Here is a 17,124-nt window from a genome sequence, read left to right on the forward strand (position 1 = left end):
CATATCTGAAGGTGACCACTTAGCTATGCTGATGTAGAGGTGACTTACAGGAAATCAGGTCAGAATCCCTGGAATATAAAAAAATAACATAATAGCAGAAATGTCTGTGGTCACACACTGCAAGAAATACTATAGAATTGATTCAGCAAAGCCATTAAAGAACAAAAATGAAAACAGTTCCTGGGTGTATATGGTGGGTGTGGGTGGGTGTGGACAGATTCCAGAGTTGTGAGGTACCGACAGCCCCAAACAATTTTTCCAGTTTACAATAGTGTTCAAGTGATATGTATTGAATAGAACTTATGTTTCAAATTTTGAGTTTTGATCCATTTCCTAGGCTAGCCAGATATGACTGTACTTTGACGTGATGTTGGGCAGAAGTGAGCCTTAGCAAATCATTGACCACACTGTTCACAGTGGTAAACAACCAGTGCTGTGTATTGTAGTGTTGCTAAACTATGGTGTCTGATAGCTTAGGTATATTAAATGCCTTTTCAACTTGTGGTATATTCCATGGGTTTATCAGGAAGCAACCCCATTGTAAGTCAAGGAGCATCATACAATTCATTCACAGTAAAAAAAAAAAAAAAAAAGCAGTAAGAAACTTCCTCTGAGAGTACGCAGGTATTGAATTAAGTTAAAGACCTGAAAGTAGCTGTTACAAATATCTTCAAAGAACTAAAGAAGCCATGTGTAAAGAACTAAAGAGTAGAGCCACGATATCTCACTAAATAGAGAATGTAGATGGAGAGACAAATTAGTGAACCAAAATAGAAATTCAAAATGAAACCAAATAGAAATTATTCAGAAATGAACCAAATAGAAATTCTGGAGTTGAGAAGTGTAGGATCTGAAAAGGAAAAACTCACTAAAGTTCTCACCAGTAGATTTGAGCTGGGAAAAGAATTTGTAAACATGAGAATAGGTGAATAGAAATTATGCAGTCTGAAAAATAGGAAGAATAAAGAATGAACAGAACTTCAAAGACTTGTAAGACATCAGCCATAACAACATGTACATAGTAGAAGGGCAAGGTAGAGGGAAAAGTTTTAAAAAAAAAGTTTGAAAAAATAATACCAGCTGGGGGTGAAGCTCAGTGGTAAAGCACCTGCTTAGGGAAGACTTGCATCCAATCCTCGGCACCAAAATAATAGTGGCCAGACCTTCCCAAAGCTGATTAAGCACACGCACCTGCACACACACCTACACACACAAGCATCTCAACAAGGCCCAACTGTCAGAATCCTGGGATGAAGAATATCGTGAAAGCAGCAAGAGAAAAACTCTCTCATAACATTCTTAATAAGAATGTCAGTTTCTGATCAGAAACTGATCAAAAAGCAGTGGAATGAACTTAAGGCACTGAAGAAGGAAAAACCTGCCAACCAGGAAATGTATATCCAGCAAACTCCCAAAATACAGAAGAGCTAAGGACAGTCTCAGATTAAGACTGAACTAATTTGTTGCTCTCAGACACACCTAACAAGGAAAATTAAGTTATCAAAAAATTTTTAGAGGCTGAAAGAAGGTACTAATAGATAGCCACTTGAATCCACATGAGGAAAAGAAGATTTATTAAGGTCATTACTTAGGTAAATAGAAAATACAAATATAGCCATATTCGTGACTGGTAAAAACAATACCATGAAGTAATTATGAAATTATTGGACCCTTAATATATCAAGATGGAATTGTGTCACATTTGTTATTAGTGATGGCAGAAAGGAGAGGAAGCAAGGGAGCTAAACAGGAGCCAAAATTTGTTTTCTTTTTTTTTTTTTTTTTAAGATAATGTACATATTGAAATTCCTAAAGTAACCATGAAGAACGTAACTTTACCCCAAAGTTAAAGAGAACTAAAGGACTGGGGGTGTAGCTCAGAGGTAGAGCCCTTGCCTGGCATGTATGAGGCCCTGGGTTCGTTCCCCCAGCACCACACACACCCCCACAGAAGATGCACTGTAAAATGCTAGTTAGACACAAAAGAAGACAATAAGGGAAGAACAGGAAATAGAGACATGAGACATGTACAACAAATAGCAAAATGCAGACATAATAAATTGAGCCTTGTTAATAACCAATAAGAGGCTGAAATTAATGGATGGAAAATGAAAGGAAAAAATAAACCATTCAAATAGTGACAAGACAGCAGGGATGGTTATACTAATACAAGGTGAAATAGCCTTTAAAAAGCTACTAAGGATAAAGCGGTACATTCTTTAATGATAAGAGGGTAACTCCCCCAGTAAAATTAAAAAGTGTGAACAAATATGCCCCTAAAACAAGACACCATATACATGAAACAAAAAATTGGAGGACAAAATAGTTAATAAGATGGAGATTTCAACACCCCCTTCAGCACCCTATTCTCAATAATTTGAGGAAATTGGCAAGAATTTAGAAGACTTAAACATTAATCACAATTATTGAACATTCTACCAACCATAGAATATATTCAACATGTGACATTCTTTAAATAATGTGCTAGTCTATAAAATAAGTCAAAATTTTTAATGAAGACATTAAAAGTATATTCTCTGATCACAGTAAAATTAAATTACAAATCACTAAATCAGGAAATTTTGGAATTCAAAAATATTTTGAAATTAACCAACATGTTGCTAAATGAATCAAAGAATGCCACATGAATCAAAGAAAAAAATGAAAAAATTGGAAAATATTTCGAATGAAAATAAAAACTGTTTATGGGATAAGTGATGTTAAGTTGAATTTGGAAACAAAGGACTGAGAAAGCAGTTATTAGGTAAGTGATGCAAGGAATGTACTAATTCCCAATAGTGAAGGTCAGAGACTTGTAGGAACTCAAATTCTGGTAACTGGAACAGAAAACAGGAAATAATTTGTTAACCCAGAACCAGCACCGGCTCCATCAGGTAAGTCTAGGGAATAAGAGGAAGAGGCAGAATGGACAAGCTTACTTTGAAAACAGCTGAGGAAGAAAGTCAGACCGAGTTAGGCGGGAACAGGAGATCCAAAGCCAGGCAAACATGAAGTGCTGTTTTGCTCAGTTTGCTCGTGGAGAAAGGTGGCAGGCAGCCATTGTGCAGAGATCACGTTTAACATTACAGATGAGGAAGCAAGTAAATCTCTACAGCTTCATCCCACCCAGTGATACCACCTAATAATTATGGAATGCCTTTCCACAGGCTGGCCCAGTTACCTGTGTAATGAGACTATGAGCTTAGGCTTCTGAGTCCCTTCTGACACACACACCAGAGTCTGAAGCGGGAGTGGGATAGGATGAGCAGAGTGTACGACACTTCCAAGGAGTTCAGTTCCTCAGGAGCAGGGAATGCCAGCACCCACTGTGTTCTTCTCCATCAGGAGCCTCCTTCAGGCAGGGTAGTGCCTAGGGAGCAGTACACACCTCCACTCCTGGCCGCCATCACACCCTACCACCAACCCTCCACACCCTAGCCACGGTCCCATGCTTGGCCCTTAGCCACAGCCCCGCATCCCAGCCTTTTGCCACTGCTCTACAAGCTCCTAACCACCAGCTGCCACCCCACACCTCTGCCAGGCTACACCACACCTCTGTGTGCCACCTTATTCAAAGCACTACAAAGGTGAGCCCACACCTGTTTATATAAGAGTATGGGAAAATAGTGTCTCCATTTGATTAAATATTTTGTCTTCATTGTCTGAGGTTCTGTCTTCCAAGTGATCTAGTCTGTTGGTGATGCTTTCCATTGAGTTTTTTATTTGGTTTATTGCTTCCTTCATTTCAAGGATTTCTGTTTGTTTTGAGAATCTCTATCTCTTTGTTGAAACGATCTTTTGCTTCCTGCAGTTGCTCTTTCAACTGCTTATTGGAGTGATCATTCATTGCCTGCATTTGCTCTCTTATCTCATCCTTTGCTTCACAAATAATTTTAATTATGTATATTCTGAACTCCTTTTCTGACATTTCTTCTACCATGCTGTCACTGGATTCTATTAATATAGAATCTAGGTTTGTTTGGATAATTTTCTTCCCTTGTTTTTTCATGTTGTTCATGTATATTCCCCTCTAGCAGTACTGGGGTATTGCAATTTTCCCCCTATAGGCTTATAGTGACCCTAAAGATTTCCAAAACCTTTTCTTTAAGGGGAAGATCAATCTTAGCAGTGCCCAGTACAGACAATATGCAGCCCTGAACCAAACAGCCCCTATGAAGACATTAACAATATTGTCATAATACATAGAATGAATTCAATTATTATCTACAGCACAACAAATAGATCTGCAATAAGGTCACAGTTTCTAATGGAGGACAAAGAGAATGGGGAGGAGTGTAGGATGTAACTGCTAATGGGATAAGGATAGGGTATATAGAAGTTCTAGATCATAGAAAAAGTGAAAATGTAATCAAAAGAAGTTGGTTGTTAGCATGAGAAATGGGAGAAAAAGACTGAGGAAATGGGTTAACAAAAGGAAAGCAGAGCAAGAAAAGTAAAGAAATAAAAGCTTTAAAAAATTTTAAAAGGAGAAGAGAAAAGAAAAAATCTGCACTATAACAGTCATATAATATTCAAACCTCCCAGTCTTCAGTAGCCTGATGTATGAGAGGTACATGACAATGAGCTGCCAGTCTCCAGCAGGTGTCTCAGGATGGGATTTGCCCCACCTAAAGATCAGAGGTACAGCTTTCAGGATTATCTAAGTTGGTGATTCTGGCTTCCAAATGTGTTGGCAAATGGGGAGCTGCAGCTCAGGGTGTGGGCATGGTCAGCCAGGGGTCCTGGAGGCAGGGTTCAGTTGGTCGGACAGGGGTCCTGAAGGCAGTGTGGTCAGTCTGGTTGAGGGGTCCTGGAGTCAGGGCACAGTCAGTCAGTCTGGGGGTCCTGGAGGCAGGGAGTGGTTACTCAGGCCGAGGGATCCTGGAGACAGTTAGTCCAGCTGGGGGTCCTACAGTTCCTGGCTGTTATCTCAAAATGGCAGCAGCCATGTGTAACCAAACCTGCAGGTACCGTGACAGTGGACTTTCAGATAACAGCAGGTAGCTGGCGATCCACTGATGGTCTGCAGTCCGTCTGCTTGCTATCAGCAGATGATCCACAGGTGAACCTCAGGTGGTGGTGATGGGTAGGTAAAAGGTAAGTGATGGACAAACAAGAGGCAGGCAAATGGTGAATGGTAGGCACCAGACAGTGAGCAATCTGCACCCAAAAGTAGTTGATATGCAGGTGATCACAGTGGACAAATGGGGTAAACAGCAGGGGATCAATAAGCAGCAGAAACTGCCTCACAGAGAAACAGATATCCTCTGCTTGAAACCCGAGTTATGGAGCGACAAGGAACACTAGTCCACCATCTTGGATCTCCAAGTGTCTCTATTTGAAATCTCAGCAATGAGAAAATATTTCTAACTCTTATTGCATTAGTTGTTTTCTGTGTTTTGTTGTGTCTTCCCTCATTGGTTTTTCATGATTCCAAACTAATTTGATATATTCTTTGAGTTAATTGGGGTTTTCTTGCTATTTCTTCCTTCTTTCTCACGTGTATTCCCCTACCTTCTCCTTTTTTCTGCCTCCCTTCCCTTTCTCACCCTCTTTTCCCTTTCTTTTCCTTCCTCTAGTATAATTTAGTATGAAGTATAGTATCATTAATGTTTGATTTTTTTTAATCTTATTCTATATTTTACACCCACTTTTATGGCATATTTTGATATTTGGTTTGCTCTTAAATTATCATTGTTACTGTCAGTTATTTTCTCCTCTCAAAAGTGGTGCAGGTAGTTGAACTTAGCACTTTTTTAATGCTGATTGGATATATTGATACTAAAATATGCCTCCAGCCCAGTGATTATTTTAAAGAGATGATCACTAAAGACCGTCACCTAAAAACAGAATCCATCACAACAGATGCACAAATATAGGATCTCAGAAAACACAAGGAAACAAGACAAATCACCCTCAAAATATGATAAACTCAACAGATATTGAAGCAAATGAAATGTCAGAAAAAATTCAAAAACTGTTAAAATGATCAATAAATTAAAAGAAGATCTAAAGAAAGAATGAAGGGGGAAATACAGGTTATGAAAATACATTTTAATAAAGAGATTCTGAAAAAGAGTCAAATTTTGCAAATGTAAAGCACAATAAGTTTTAAAAAGCTCAATTGAGAGACTCTCCAACAGATTAGATCAAATAGAAGACAGAATTTCAGAGCTTGAATGCAAGGCAGTTGCATAATACAGAGGAAGAAGCAGAGATATGGGTTGATTGCATTGATAGTCTATTCAGTGAAATAATAAAATCAAAATTTCTGAATTTTGAGAATGAGATGGACGTCCAGACACTGAGCACACTTAAAACCCCAAACAGATAAGACCAGAAAAGAATCTCTCCACAACACACTGTAATTAAAATGACAAATATGCAAAATACAGATACAATTTTTAAAAGTCTCAAGAAAGAAATGTCAGGTCACATTTAGAGATAACCCAATCAGAGAAACATCTGAATTCTCAACAGAAATCCTAAATTCCAGGAAGACTTGGAACAATATATGTTAAGACCTTAAAATAACTGCCAACCAAGATTGCTATATCTAGCAAAACTTTTCTTCAGAACCAAAGGAGAAATAGAAACCTTCCAAGATAAGTGTAAACTAAAGTAACTCATGACTACTAAGACAGAATTGCACATGATTCTTAAAGAAATCCTACACACAGAAGATGGCGGGGGAAAGATCTCGGGGAAGAAGAAATCTCTTAGATGAGCAGTAAACAAATGAGAGTTAAATGAGAGTTTAAATATTAGAAATCAAAATGTCAGGAAATAATAAACACATCTCTATAACAATGAACATAATGGCCTCAACTCTCCAATTAGAGGACAATAGACAGGAAGACATGATTAAAAAAACAAGTCCCAACTGCATGCTCCCTTCAAGAGACACCTCATAGGCAAGGACATGCTCAGGCTGAAAGCAAAAGGATGCAAAAGGATATCTGATGTAAATGGAATCTGGAAGCAAAGAAGAGCAGCAACCAGGTCAAAATTAATCAGAATAGACAAAATTACATACTGGTATAGGGAAAAGTCCAATAAGAAGATGAAGTGATAGTAAATATTTATGCCCAAATGTTGGTAAACTTAATTATATAAAACAAATGCTACTTTATATCAAAGTCTCAGATACTGATATGATAGTACTTTGTGATTTCAATACACCTTTCTCAGCAATAAAGAGGTCATCCAGACATAAGAGCAGCAAAGACAGTTTAGACCTAAAAAATACTATAAATTGAATGGACTTACCAGACATCTACAGACTAATTCATCCAACAACACTGAATACGCCTTCTTTTCAGGTATTCATGAAACATTCTCCATAATAGACATTATTTTAAGCTGCAAAACAAGTGTTAACAATTAGAAAAGAGATTACATAGTTCCTTGCATCTTATCAGATCCTAATGGAATGAACTTAGAAATCAGTAGCAAGAAAATATACAGCAACTATCTAAACATGTGGAGACACACACTTTTGAATGATAAATGGTCATAGAAGAAATTGGGAGAAATTTCTAAAATTCTTAGAATCAAACAAGAATGTAAATATAATATGGCAGTTCTAACGGAATAGTTTATAGCTATGAGTTCCTACATTTTAAAAAAATGTGAAAGATGCCAAATAACCTAATAATGTATTTTACTTAGGAGAGCAAAAAAATTTCAAAACCAGTAAAAGGAAGAAAATATCAGAGCCAAAATTAATGAAATGGAGACTAAAACTACAAAGTATCAAGCTAACAGAGTTGGTTCTTTGAAAAGATGAATGAGATGAATAAACCCTTAACCAACTAACCAAGAGAGAAGGCGCAAATTAATAAAATTAGAGATGAAAAGGGAGAGATCACCACAGATATCTCTGAAATCCAGTAAATCATTAGGAATTACTTTGAAAACTTATACACCAATACATTAGAATATTTAGAAGAAATGGATAAAGTTATAGACATGGACTTACCCAAATTGGGCCGAGTAGATACAGAAAACCTTAAATAGATCAATAACCAGCAATGAGATTGAAGCACTAATAAAAAGCCTTCCAAGCCAAGTGCTGTAGCACACACCTATAATTCCAGTGACTCAGGAGGATTGCAAATTCAAGACCAGCCTCAGCAATTTAATGAGGCCCTGTCTCAAAATTTAAAAAAAATTTTTTTAAGGACTAGGGATGTAACTCAGTGGTAAAGCACCCCTGGGTTAATTCCCTAGCACACACCCAAACACACACACACACACACACACACACACACACACACACACACACACACACACCACTTTCCAACAAAGAAAAGCCCAGGACCAGATGGATTCTCAGCTAAATTCTACTAGTCTTTAAAAGAAGAACTAATGTCAGTGCTTCTTAAATTATTCCATGAAGTAGAAAAGGGTAGAACCTACTTTTCTGAATCATTTTAGGAAGCCAGTATCACCCCAATACTAAAACCAGAGGATATTTCAAAGAAAACTACAACTCAATATCCCTCATGAACACTGATGCAAAAAAATCCTAATAAAATATTAGTAAGTCCAATTCAACACAAGAAATTGTACATCATGGTCCAAACAGTCCAACTAGCCCAGGCAGTAGAGGTCGGGATAGTGGTGACCTTTGGATTGGTGACTTCATTGTGACATAAAAATAGATCCTGAGACCTTGGTATCTTTCTATTTCTGAATTTGCTTTCAGGAGAGTGCTCAAATTGTGAACATGTAATGCTCTGTACACTTAAGCTTTGGACCATTTTTTTAAAAATTAACGTTATACTGCAATAAAAAGTAGAGGAAAACAGGAAGTCAAATAAGTAAGATCCTTGAACCATCATAAATCTCATCTGCCCTGGAAGCTGATGGAGAAGAGATGTGTAAAAGATACATATTTGAGCCATAATCCCAGTGGGTCAGGAGGCTGAGGCAGGAGGATCACAAGTTCAAAGGCAGCCTCAACAATGGCAGTGCTAAGCAACTCAGTGAGACCCTGTCTCTAAATAAAATACAAAATAGAGCTGGGGATGTGGCTCAGTGGTTGAGTACCCTGAGTTCAATCCCCAGTACCAAAAAAGAAAAAAAAGATATATTTGTCTGGAGATTATAATTATCTCAGAAAAGAAAAAAGGCAAATGTATGAAAAATATATTGAGAATTTAAACAGCATTCACCACATTCACTGTTAGGACACCAGTTCAAGCCACCAGCATGCCTCATGTGACACTCTGCAATTTGCCTTCTCAACAGTCTCTCATCTTCTCCTTTGTTCTGCTGAGCAAGAGCCCGACTGCGAAGGTCATTTATGTCAGGTAGGAGTCAATCAGCGGAAGAACCCCTGGGAAGGTCTTGGATGGAACGTGGGATTCATTCTAAGATCAGAACTGCAATTACGGGAGCTGGTAAGGAAGTCGATGGGATGCTGCCGACTTTGCCCTGGCGATCGCCCGAAATCACCATAAACTGGCAGCCTGCCAGTTAGGAAGAAAGGCTGGACGTGAAATGGGAGAAAGTAAATGTGAACTGGACCCTGTGTCCATCTCTTGCCACCTCTGACTTCTGTCATGTGGGTGACCTGCAGAAGCTGAAGGCCTGCAGTGGCTGACACACAAGTCTGGTCCAGCAACAGGAGAAGCTGAATGAGATCTGGCAGGGGCCGTGGTGACACAGATACAACTGGGACATCATGCCAACCATGTGAGTCAGCAGATGAGCGCCCTGTGCCAAGCGTCACAGCCACACCAGGGGTCCACCCTGACCTTCAGAGCACGTGGCTGCCGCTTCACTTCCAACTCCTAAATATAGTACCGATATCTCTGTGGCCGGCTCAGACCCAAAACCATTCAGGAAGAAGTTCTGGAAACATAGTTCCAGTTTAGCCAAGTCACATGGTATAAGACCACCAGGCATCCTTTCAAAACAAATAAGTCATGTCATGTCATTCCTCTACTCAAAACCCACTGGCTCCCTATCTTTTTTAGGGAAAAGGCCAAAATAATCATACTAACTACAACACTTTACACAAGCTTCCACCCTTAAATCCTGCCACTTCCTAACACCCATTTGTTCCCTGCAGCTATACTGGTCACCTTGCTATACACCACATGCACACACAAAAAAATGGCTTTCTTCAATGATTTCTCTGCCCAGTCCCTCTGCCCTCTGTATTCCAGCCAAGGGTTGCATGCATTACTCAGCTCCCTCAAGTCATTCTACACTCTGCTCAAATATCAGTCTGAGGAAGAGATTTCCTGGACAGATTATTTGAAACCAATGCCCCAGGGCCCTCCTTCATTGCACTCCATTGCCTTTCGACAGGACGTTTATCGCCGTCTGAAACGACATGGCTTCATTTAATAATCAGAGCAGGTAGGAGCGCAAGCGAGTGACTAGGTCTCAGGCCTCTTCTCTTCACTCTCAAGTTTCTCTTTTCGTTCAGCCTTATTTCCTCTTACTACCTGGTTGAGAGCCAAAGGAGTGTTCCCAAAACAAGTCCTCCTGCTGAGCTCTACCTGTGCAAACGTGTGACACACGCCAAGCGCAACGCAGGTGCCTTGGAGATAAACAGAGCTGAAGTGTGTGTGTGTCATCTGTACCCCAAAGCCACAGCTTCCCTGTTTCTCAGTATCGAGAACCACCACCGCCATCAGTCCAGTGCTCAAGTGAGGCTGGTCAGTCACCGTCCACTCCAGAATCCCTCAGGCTCTTCAGAAGGTCATTGCCAAGTTCAGTGCACACCTCCTCCTAAAGGAATCATCAAGCCCATAGGGGCGTCTTCATGATTGATCATCTTTATTACAACCATCATCCCCTCTCACCCAGTTTATTTCAAAAGTTCTCCTAATCTTTTTGCCCTTACACTTGTGAACCCAATGAACAATATTATTTTTAGACAAATTGGATACTTTATTAAATGTCCCCTTTCTCCATGATAAAAAAATAAATCCTTGAACTGCCTGCAATTACTGTTGGGATTTCTGGCACAATTTCCTAGCCTGGTCTGTACGTACCTGACAAATTATCATTGTACTCTACAACCTCAACTCGTGCTAAATTCTTATGATTGACAGATCACGTACACAGGATTTCTTTCAGTCCTGAAAGAAGTCCTGATTTCTTTTCAGTCCTGGTATATTCTCTGGGCTTTTGTGCACATCTTGTTCAAACAATTTGCATGAAGTACCCACTAGGACTGGTTAACTCCTTCATGGTATTGGAAGCACCCTAAACTACAGATACAGACAAAATTACAACAAATGTAGTTTAAAGGACTTATTTTGCTTTTATTTGTGATTCTTGGTGTTATTTATCTAACACCTCATTCCATAAAGTGGAATGAGTGTTCTGATAAACCGAGTTTCCCTGCTCAGCTCAGGAGTAGATCGGCTTTATAACGATAAGGGCAGAGGAAAGCAGGAACAGAATGGAAAGGAGATAAGTAACCAAAAGAACCATTCTTGTAAAAGTTAGACCAGAAGGAACTTCCTGATCATGCCTACGCATTCGAGCCTGTTTGGGAATTTGGCTATTCTCTCTCTTTCTCTCCTTATTTCTTGAAGGGTCAGATGAACAACTTAGCTTCGGCTTGGCGACATGGAACTTCAGTAGGAGCGACTCCATTTTGCTTTGGTCTTTTGGACCTAGTCTTAGAGCTCAGTTCAAAATTGACAGCCTCCTGTACATTTAACAGAACCGAGCTCCTCAGTGCAAAACCTGTGCAAGCGCAGACGTAGTGGTCACAGCCTCGACTTCTTTCACATTGTGGCAGGTACCTTCCCTGTTCGCCACTGCACACAGAACAAGCTTAACACAGACGGTACTCCACACAGGCTGAACAGGTGAGGGATACTGACACTAGCGGATACGGAGAAGGAGAAATCCCCAAGATAAGGAGGCCTGAGAAAAGGAGTGAAAATAGACTGACACGCACTGACAGCCTTCGTCTCCCAGGACAAACGTCTTCCAGGCGCCAGCCAGCTGCAGACAGGGCGGGGGTGTTTCATCACCCTCAGAGGAAGCGGTCTCTGGGAGCGGGCATCTCCTCCGAAGTCAATCCTCTCCAGACGCTGTCACAGACCTTGACCAAAGCCCCGCATTCCTGAGTGTCCAAGCAAACTGATACATGCTCACTAGACCACCCCTCAAAGTAACCTGTGTAATTCAGTCCCTCTCTTCGTTCAGGGGGCTCATTTTCCACCAGGACACTGAATTCCACGATGCCATTTCATCCCTGCACCCCTGTTCCTGTGTGAGGCTTCGATGGTGAATAAAAGCCGATTCGTGGAATATGCGCTCGTCCCAGTCTCTCATTAACATCCCCTACTTCCCTGCAACCCCTTTCCTCCCCCCACAATCAGTTAAAGAGCTGAGGAGGCCTGGAGACTGACTGTGACCTGCCGGCACCTCCAAGGCCCTCTTGCTGTCCAATTCATGTGGGAGACATTTGGTGGCAGAGATGGACAGAGGGCCAGGGCAGCTGAGTCCAGCTGGACAGGGCAACTCTCTGGTGCTGTGCGAAGGCTTTGGGTCTGAAGTCTAACTCCGACAGCCCTTGGGGTACCAGATGTCAACTGCTGTGTGGGGAAGTTGCTGGGTGAGACAGGAGGAAGGCTGGAACGCAGCTGAAGGCATCTGACCGGGGCTTTGAGTCAGAGACCTGAGTCCGACAGCCCTCGGGGTACCAGACATCAACCACCTACTAAACCTTGGGGGCTTTATGCTGTGTGAACAGTAGAGGGGCTTACATCACACCCTTTGTTGGCGTTAAAGGGGTCCTACTTCTGCTCCCTCCCCAGTCTTCCCTTCCTTTCCGCACCTGGCAAACTTTGCAAATCAGGGGACTACTGGCCATTTTGCTTCTGCATCCTCCACAGGCCTTCCCATCTCTTCAGAGAGGTAACACCCCATTTATTAACTGGGAACCCAGTCCCTGCTCATTTCTTCTCTGCCGGACAGACACTGTGCCATTAGGCTAACCGGGGACCCATTCCCTTACCACTGGGATTGAGGGAAAGACATTTCCCAGTCCCTCTTGGGGAAGTCCAGTCCAGGACTGGCACACCAGGTGGCATAAGGAGTGCAGGGGATGCTTTGCTCTCTGTTGTCACTTCTGTACAGCCTCTCCAAAGATGGGAACTACACAATCAATTCCCAGAGATACCCCCTTGGGCTGTCTCTCCACCAATTTTAAGACCCTGTATTCCCATACTGACCTCCAAATGAAACGCCTCATTAAGCTCAGTACTCAAATCTGGTCACAATACAAATTGGATCACCAGCATATGTGGTCCAAATATGGAACTCTCGAGAAAGAGGTCCTATAAGCTTTAGAAAAATATTTAACCTGAAACAGCAAGAACTTGGAGCTCCCCTACCTCCAGCCTTTACCCTCCTCCACTCAAACCCCTCCCTAGATCAGCCTTGTACTGCATTACAGTTACTAGCGACCAATTTACAATCCCCTTCCTCATTCACAGCCCCAGAGATTGCTGACGAACCCCCTCCTTACAGGTCCCAGGGCCCCAGAGCCTCCTCCGGCCCTTTAGTCTCCCTTCCTCAAAGCCCCGTCACTGCCCCACCAGGTCCCCCTTCCCAGAGTCCTGTGGACCCCCCAAACTCCACACTCTCCCTCCCCTGTGCCAGCCCCTCCCCTCATATGGTCAAAAGCTCTCCCAGCAAGCCACATAGTCCCCTGACGGGAAGTAGCAGGAGCTGAAGGGACCGTCTGAGTCCATATGCCCTTCTCTATGACAGATATGTCTCAAATAGGGGACAAATTAGGCTCATTTTCTGAGAACCCTGCCAAACATAAGAAGGAATTCACCCGTCTGACCCAGGTACACCACCTCACTTGGGCCGACACATATGATGTACTAAACGCCACCCTGACCAATGATGAGCATGATGGCATCTTGCAGGCTGCCAGAGATCATGCCCATCTCTTCCAGGCCAAAACCCCAAAATCGACCGGGCAGCAGATGCTGCTGTTCCCTCAGCTGAACCTGATTGGACACACCTACCTCAAGACCCTGGAATTATCAGGTTACAGCGTATGGTCACTTGTCTCCTTGAGGGACTGTCAAAAAAGTCCCACACCCAAGTAAACTGGGAAAAGAAAAGGGAGATCACCGGGACCGATGAAAATCCTGCCCTACTTTTGGCCCACTTACTGAGGCAGTCACCAGATAGAGAAATCTGAATGTCAACGGCCCTGGTGGCAGCCTCTTTTTACATTTTAATTTTATCAGCGGGTCTGCACCTGACATCCACAAGAAACTCAGGCAGCTAGAGAGAGGTCCCGAGTCTCCTCGACAGTTACTTTGAGATGCAACTTTCAAGGTTTTTAACAACTGGGAGGATAAAGCCAAAAAGGAAAAAGAGGCATCTTAAAGCTAAATATCAGCTCCCAGCCTCTGCAGTTCAGGGCCTCCAGGAAGCCCCCACGACACCCCCATGACGTCTGCCCCAACCCGACCTTTTAATACTCCCACGGCTGGTGATCCCACCAGACCCTTCAAAACACACCCGAGGCCTTACTAACAATGTGGGCAAAATGGACATTGAGCAAACTTGTGCCCTAACCCGAGGTCCCCCCACCAACCCTGTCCCGATGGGGACACGGGAGGGTGAAATGTTCCCAGGAAAGGACACCCCTCACCTGGGCACAGCCATCCAGTCCCCAGCTCCCTTGCATGGAACTATTGGAATGAGGGTGCCGGGGCTCCACGGCCCTGCCACCTCAAGTGGCACATCCAAGGAGCCCAGGGTCACAGGGAGGGTGGACGGCCTGTGGTTTCATTTATGGTTGACAGTGGGCAGTGCTCTCCTTATTGACAGAAGGGCATGGACAAACTTAGATCAAAGACCCTGATTATGTCCCCTACAGACACCTCCCCTTTTTTGCACATTTGGATCTGCTTCACTGTCCCACTCCACTTTAGTAGTCCCCAATCGCCCAGTCCCCATATCGGGTGGAGATCTTCTTCACGAATTAAAGGCTTCCATTATCATTCCCCTTTTAAGTCCACTGCCATCTTTTTGATTCATTCTCGTCTGGACCAGGTCTCCGTGCTCCCTAAGCTCCCCGATAGTCCTCTGCTTGCTGGGATTAACCCCCTAGCCTGGGACATTTCTCAGCCTAAAACAGCAAGACATCATTCCCTGGTTCACATCCATGAAGGGACCCCACTCATTATGTGGCCCTTCCTCAATATCCTCTGACCCCCTCAACCCTCCGAGGTTTGAAGCCCATCCTCTCCCATTCACTGCAGGTCAGGGCCCTCAAACCAACCCGCTCACCTCACTTTTCCCCAGTCTTGGAGTAAAGAAATCCAGTGGCCAGTTTCAGCCAGTCCAGGACCTCAGAAAGATGGACCAGGCCATTGTGCCCACATTCCCAGCAGTGCCCAACCTCACACTCATCATCCCAGCCCCCACCACACACTCCTCAGTATTAGACCCGAAGGTGCCTTCCCTCCTCCGCCTCCCTCCAGCCTCGCGCTCTGCTTTTACCTGGACAGACCCCGGCGCTAACCACTCCCCGCAGCTCGCTTGGACTCCTCTTCCCCAAGGTTTTCGAGATAGCCCCCGCCACTTTGGCCAGGCCCTTCAACGTGACCTAGCCACCCTAGATTTATCCCCTAGCCACCTCATACAGTATGTGGATGACCTCCTGCTCTGTAGCCCTTCTCTAGAATATTCCACTCGTCACACCAGCACCCTACTTAACTCCTTGGCCTCCCAGGGATACTGGGTTTCTCAGTCTAAGGCATCCTATTGACGCCCACCTCCCATACCATCCTCCCAGAAAAGCTCCAAGCTTTGAAGGGCGTGCCCCTACCATCCACCCAAAAGGACATGCTGTCCCTCTTAGGCCTTTTTAACTATTTTCATATCTGGATACCAAAATTTTCTCTCATACCAAACCTCTTTCTGAGGCTTCTGAAGGGGATCCTTTGGATGCCTTCCATATCCTGTTCCTTTTTCTCCACCACTTCTGCCCTTCAGGATTCTCTCCTAAATCTTCAACTCTTTATTTACACAATACTAACAAGTCTTTTTTTGGCCCCTCACTCAGAACACGGACAGGTGGCCTTAGGAGTTCTTTATCAGAAGGCAGAAGGTACCCTGCACCCCATCACATTCCTACCCAAGCAATTAGACTTGGTTTACCAAGGTTGGCCTCAACGCCTCCAGGTTTTAGCAACTACTAGACCCCAGGCAAGAAAGTTCGCAGTGTATCAACCATGAGCATCCTCGCCACACGCTCCCTCTCAGCTCTCCTGAGTCAACGCTCATTTTTATCCCTCCCGCCAGCTAATGCACAGCTCCTAGATCCCCTAACTGCTTTCCAGCATGAATCCTCACTAAACCCAGCCGCTCTGCTCCCCACGAAATATCCCCCGCCCCTGTAATTTCACACTCTTGCCCGACATTCTGGACTTTTTGACAAGCCCATTTTCTCACATAACAGATCAGCCATTACCTGACTCCTCTGATTGGTTTATAGATAGAAGCTCCCCCAAACAGTTCCCTTATCTTGTAGGTTATGCTAAAATTCAAGGAAAAGCTACTGCGAATTCTCCTTTTGTCCTTACCCAAATATCAGAATTATCTCCTTTACCCCTGGGAACAACATCACAGCCAGATGAATTAGTGGCCCTATCATTCGCCAGGGATAAATCAGTTAATATTTTTATAGTTTCTAAATACACTTACAATATTATCCATTCCAACATCTTAATTTGGAGGGAGAGAAGATTCCTGACTCAGGCAGGAACCCCCATCCTCAATGCTAGTTACATAAAAGATTTGCTAGTTACATAATAGATTGCACCCATAGGGTGGCAATCCTACACTATAGGGGCATCAGATCAAAAGGATTACATTTCCCCGGGGAACCAGGAGGCGGACAGGCTTGCTAAGGAAATTGTTCAATCTAGCCACCACCCCCAAACAGTCTTATACTCTACACTTTTAAAACTTCGATTTCCCCACTGAGGAAACTAAGGCCCTCTTGTCCTAGCTCCATAACTTATTCCACCCAGACACTTGTTTCCTCCAAATATTCTTAAAGAATTCTTTAAACATGTCCTTTTCAGATTTACAGTATCTCCACCA

Source organism: Sciurus vulgaris (assembly GCF_902686455.1).
Source record: "Sciurus vulgaris genome assembly, chromosome: 17".
NCBI classification, from domain to species: domain Eukaryota; kingdom Metazoa; phylum Chordata; class Mammalia; order Rodentia; family Sciuridae; genus Sciurus; species Sciurus vulgaris.